The following is a 5,922-nucleotide window of genomic DNA, read 5'->3' as shown; positions in this document are numbered from 1 at the left end:
TGACCGTCTATGTAGACAGAGGAGTCCCACTGAGGAGAGAAGTAAAGGTCAGCCATTAGCACGTGGAGGGAAAGGGCGGGGGGGATGAAGGGACAGGGACAAAGAGGACATGAGAGCAGAGAAGAGAAGAGCAAGAGTAAGAGAGCAGGAGCCTGACCAACTGTCTTAGTTAGGGTTTTACTTCTGTGAACAGACACCATGACCAAGGCAACTCCTATAAGGACAACATTTAATTGGCGCTGGCTTACAGCTCCAGAGGTTCAGTCCATATCATCAAGATGGGAGCACGGCAGCATCCAGACAGGCCTGGTGCAGGAGGAGCTGAGAGTTCTGCATCTTCATCTGAAGGCTGCTAGCAGAATACTGGCTTCCAGGCAGCTAGGGTGAGGGTCTTAAAGCCTACACCCACAGTGACACATCCACTCCAAGAAGGCCACACCTACTCTACCAGGGCCACACCCTCTATTAGTGCGACTCCCTGGACTGAGCATATACAAACCATCACGCCAACCAACTGGCGGCATCCAGAAGACTGGTAAGGGTACCCGGTGCTGCACAGAAACCAACAGCATCTCCAGATGTTAAGTCACGACCATGAAATCTGAGAAAAACACAGTTCCTTTCATAATAACATCAAAAAAAAAAAAAAAAAAAGAGTACGAATAAGTTTAAAAAAGCCAAGTAAGGCTGCAGGGAAAACTAGAAAGCACTCTGGAAGCAATCAGAGGATCTAAGGGGATGGAGGAAAAAGTGCTGTGCTTTTGAGTCAGAAAACACAGTGATGTAACGTTGTTTCACAAATTGCTCTACAGAGTCAACACAGTCACAGCCAGGCTGTCAGCTGTCTCTTTGTAGAAATTGGTAAAACTGGCCCTAAACTGTCTTTTAAAAATATTTAAACATGCAGGTAAGTTTTGGTAGGTAGGCTGGAGAGAGATGGCTCAGTGGTTAAGAGTTCTAACTGCTCTTCCAGAAGTACTGAGTTCAAATCCCAGCAACCACAGGGTGGCTCACAACCATATGTAATGAGATCTGAAGCCCTCTTCTGGTGTGTCTGAAGACAGCTACAGTGTACTTACAATCAATCAATCATCAATCAGTCATCAATGTGAATGTGCATGTGGATGTCCACCCATTAAACACCCCTGGGAACTGTCTGATGTGGAAACTGGGAATCAAGCTCAGGTCCTCTAGAAGAGCAATGGGTACTCTTAATCACTGAGCCATCTTGCCAGCCCTTACCCTACAATTACTGTGCACATATAAAGGGCCCAGACTAACCAAAATGAAATGAGAAAAGAATGGTGATGGGGAACATGTACTTCTCAGGGTAAAAACTATGCAAACTTAGTAACAGAGGCAGCATGATCTCAGCACAAGGCTGGATATTGGTTAACTGAACACCCTGGCACTTGCGCAGAAGAGGGTACTGGATTCTCTGGAACTGGAGTTACAGACAGTTGTTAGCCTCTATGTGGGTGCTGGGAATTGAGTCCAGGTCTTTTGCAATAGCAGCCAGCATTACTTTACTCATGAACGTTTTCAATAAGGCACCAAGGCGCTCTGAAGGGACATGTGACATTTTCAACAGTGCTTGGAAAGCTGTCCATCTATATGCAGCAGGGTGACTTGAGACCTTGACCTCACACTACAAAGATACATTCAAATTTGATCAGAGACCTTAGATGAAAACATAAAACTAATTTTCCTGGCTTTGGATGAAATATTAATTTCATAGCTGTAACATCAATAGCATGAAAGATGAAAGAAGGGAAAACTGAAATAGAAGACTTTTCTGCTTCTAATGACCGTATCAAGACTTAGAAAGGCCAGGTAGGCATGGTGGCTCAATGCTTGGAGTTCCAGCATTTGGGAGGCTTACGCCAGAGTACTACGTTGAGTTCCAGGCCAGCTTGGTTTCATGATGCTGTCTGTCTTTCTTAGGGTGACTATTGCTGTGATGGAACATGATGACCAAAAGCAAGTTGGGGAGGAAAGGGTTTCTTTGGCTTAAACTTCCACACTGTCCATCACTGAAGGAAATCAGGACAGAATTCTAGCTGGGCCATGGAGGGATACTGCTCACTGGCTTGCTCCTCATGGCTTGTTCTGTTGACTTTCTTATAGAACCCAGGACCACCAGCCCAGGGATAGCGTGACCCACAGTGCGCTGTGTCCTCCCCCACTGAGGAGATGCCTTACAGGCTTGCCTACACCCAGATCGTGTGGAGGCATTTTCTTAGTTGAGTTTCCCTCCTCTCTGACGACTTAAGCATGTGTTAAGTTGACAGAAAACTAGTCAGATCCTGTCTGAAAACAAACTACAAAAAACCCCTCAAATAAACAACAAAAATCCCCAAAGCTAAAATAAACGACTACCAAATAAACAACAGCCAACCATCAAAACAAAATCCCTCAAAGAATGCAAACACAGTGCATGCAGCAGGAGAATATGTGTTTTCACAAGTCCTATTCCACATATTCCTGAGGAACTTATTTAAAAAAAGATTTATTTATTATGTATACATCTACCTGCATATGCTTGTATGCCAGAAGAGGGCACCAAGATCACATCACAGATGGTTGTGAGAGGTGGCTGGGAGTCGAACTCAGGACCTCTGGGAGTCGAACTCAGGACCTCTGGAAGGGCAGTCAGTGCTCTTAACCACTGAGCCACCTCTCCAGCCCATGAGAACAGCTTTAATGGTGACAAGCACTCTTCTGATTATCCCAGTGTATCAAAGTGAACATCAACGATGGCCAGTCATTATGAAAGACTGTGCCCTTGATACATGATGAAAATCTACACACACACACACACACACACACACACACACACACACACACACACACACACACAGAAAATATATAGTAGATGAGTATCCTACAAAATACCTTGCCAGCAATTTCCAGAATTGTCAGCATCATCAAAAACAGATGCAGTCTGATCCGACACGTAGCCAAGGACACATGGTAACTAAAAGTGATGTGGCTTTTTAGATAGGATTCTGAGGTAGAGAAGGATATTATACAAACACTAAGGCTATCTGAAGTAGTGATGGAACCCTAGTAACAGTGTGCTATGCAGCACTCACTGACTGTAGCAAATGTATAATGGTGATATACGAAGTCAATCACAGCCCAGACTAGGTATGTAGAGAGAGACACAGACACAGACACAGACACAGACACAGGCACAGACACAGACACAGACACAGACACAGGCACAGGCACAGACACACAGGCACAGACACAGGCACAGGCACAGGCACAGGCACAGGCACAGGCACAGGCACAGGCACAGGCACAGACACAGGCACAGACACAGACACAGACACAGGCACAGAAACAGACACAGAAACAGACACAGACACAAGAGACAGAGACAGAGACAGAGACACAGACACACACACAGGGGGTTGGTGGGGGGAGAGAGAGAGAGACAGACAGAGAGACAGAGAGACAGAAAGACACATAGAGGCAGAGAGGGGTAAACACACAGAGAGATATATAGATAGGCAGACAGACAGATGTAGAGAGAGATGCAGAGAGATATAGATAGATAGAGCCCAGCAAGTTTTGGTTTTTGGAAGGCCAACCCCTACTTGATCTGTGTTTTTGTTACAAAGGTATAGTATTAGCAACTGGAGGTAAAATGCGATCTTGGCAAGATGGATATAGATGAGTGGAACCAAACAGAGACTACGTGTGTATGTCGGTCAGCACTTAAAAAGCAAATAGAGATTTTAGCAAAAACTGTTAGTGTGGGAAATACATTTTAAAAACAGAACTGCAGCAACTGTGGTGGCTGAAATGGAAACGTCCCCACAGACTCACAGGGAGTGGCCCCTGTAGGAGGTGTGGCTTTGTTAGAGTGGGGGTGGCCTTGTGGACGATGTGCGTCACTGGGGGTAGACTTTTGGGTTCTCAGAAGCTCAGACTGTGCCCAGTGTCCCTCTCTTTGTGCTGCCTGTGGATCGAGATGTAGAGCTGCCACCTCCTCCTTTAGCACCACGTCTGCCTTCATGGCACCACGTTTCCCACCGTGACGATAATGGACTAATCTCTGAACCGTAAGCCAGCCCCAATTACATGGTTACCTTTATAGGAATTGCTGTGGTCACAGTGTCTCTTCACAGCAACAGAAAACCTAATTAAGACAGCAACGAATAACTCTGGAGAAAAATTATCTTTATCTTTCTTATTTTAATTTTTTTAAAAAAGTTACTTGAGACAATTTTACAAGGCAGCCCAGGTTAGCCTTGAACTTGTGATCTTCCTGCGTTGCTAGGACTACAGACTTGTGCCATCACTCCTGGATAAGCTTATCTCTTGTTTTGTTTACCCTTCACTAAACACTTACTTCTCTAACCTAAGTACTGAACCCATGAAAACATCAAGGTGTACAGTGAGAGGGGGTGGTGTGGTGTGAGCTTTAAATACGTGACTTCTCAGCCAAATTTGACCATTGCTGGGACATTTGGTATGGTCCAGTAACTGACCTGCTGAGTCCTCAGACGACCCTGCAGGGCATGTGGCATCTATCCACTGACCTCATTTTACAGATAAGAAACCGCAAAAAAAAAAAAAAAAAAAAAAGTTGTTTGCATGAGAGCTAACAGTGAGGGCGGCAGATGCTGCTGTGGTGTTAGTGCTACAACCACAGTGGGCAGCCCCGAGTAGGCAGAGATAGACACTGCCACTCTCTCTGCTGTGTCTTTTCCTCACTCTGAACCATCTCCAAGGTTACAGGGGCATGTGCGACTTCCTTACAGCGGTGACCTCAGCAAGGGAACAGACTGTGGGTCTGTCTTCCAGCATTCTCCCCTTAAGACAGACGCTTTCAGATGGCGTGCAATGCGGTGCTGAGGGTTCTGTTAGGGTCCGTCTTCCCACATGCAGCACTGTCTTGATTTTACACTCTAGCATGGTCATTCTCGCCGGTGTTTATCTTTCTGCTTTTGGGATCATTCTTCAGAGAAATTACTAGTTCCAGTAGGACGGTCCAGTCACTAGTCAGATGGCAATAAATGTGGTGAGTGAATGGTGACAGCCGTTGGCAGGCTATGCTAGGACGGTCTCCAGGAATCACAGTTGTGTTGAATTGGGATGATGGAGCAGAACCAGAAGAATTAGACTCTCTAGCAGTTTTGAATCGGACTGGCTGAGACGAATGTCTTGCCACGTACTGACCTGTGTTTTGAGGTTGGTTCCTTTTCGATAATTAGCTTGGAAACCTTAAAAGAAAAAAGAATTCGTGCAAGATCAACCAACCACTGGGGCGTGCCAGAAAGCCAGGGAGGTTTCAAGGCATACCCAATGTCATGTGTTGCAGACTGTGTTTAAAATAAAACTCATACTGCAAGCCTGAAGGTGGCAGGGATATAAAAAGATCATTTGTCAGGTAACTCATGCGAAAGCACCTCACACACTGAATAGGGTATTTTCTAAGAATATCTCAACAATGCAAACCTTTAGATTGTCCAGTACCCTCCAGGTTAGCAGAGGAGCCCTGCTTGCCATAGAACAGCTGGCCTCTGAAAACAATTCCTGTGGTACAGACGCTTCATGGGCTAATACTTGTCTCTGTGAGAACCTGCTGTTTTTACCTGGTGTTGCCTCTAATCTAGTAAGCAACAGAAAGCCTCACTATACAGCATCCCAGCAGAGAAAGTCAGTGTCTGCCTTGGGAGGAAACAGGCCAATCATTCAACTTGGAGGACCAGGGTAATGCATACTTGTATGAAGGCCCAGGGGAAGGTATGTGGAAGCGATCTTTTAAAAAATGCATTTATTTTCATGTGTATGAGTGTTTTGCCTGCATTTATATTTATGTCTGTGTATCACACACATTCCTACAGAGGTTGGAAGAGAACTTTCCTCCCCCTGAGAATGGAGTTACAGAGCATTGTTAGCCAAGAT

The sequence above is a fragment of the Rattus rattus genome, chromosome 3 (assembly GCF_011064425.1).
Source record: "Rattus rattus isolate New Zealand chromosome 3, Rrattus_CSIRO_v1, whole genome shotgun sequence".
Classification (NCBI taxonomy): domain Eukaryota; kingdom Metazoa; phylum Chordata; class Mammalia; order Rodentia; family Muridae; genus Rattus; species Rattus rattus.
The sequence above is the reverse complement of the archived record's forward strand: the minus strand, read 5'-3'. Positions refer to the sequence as shown.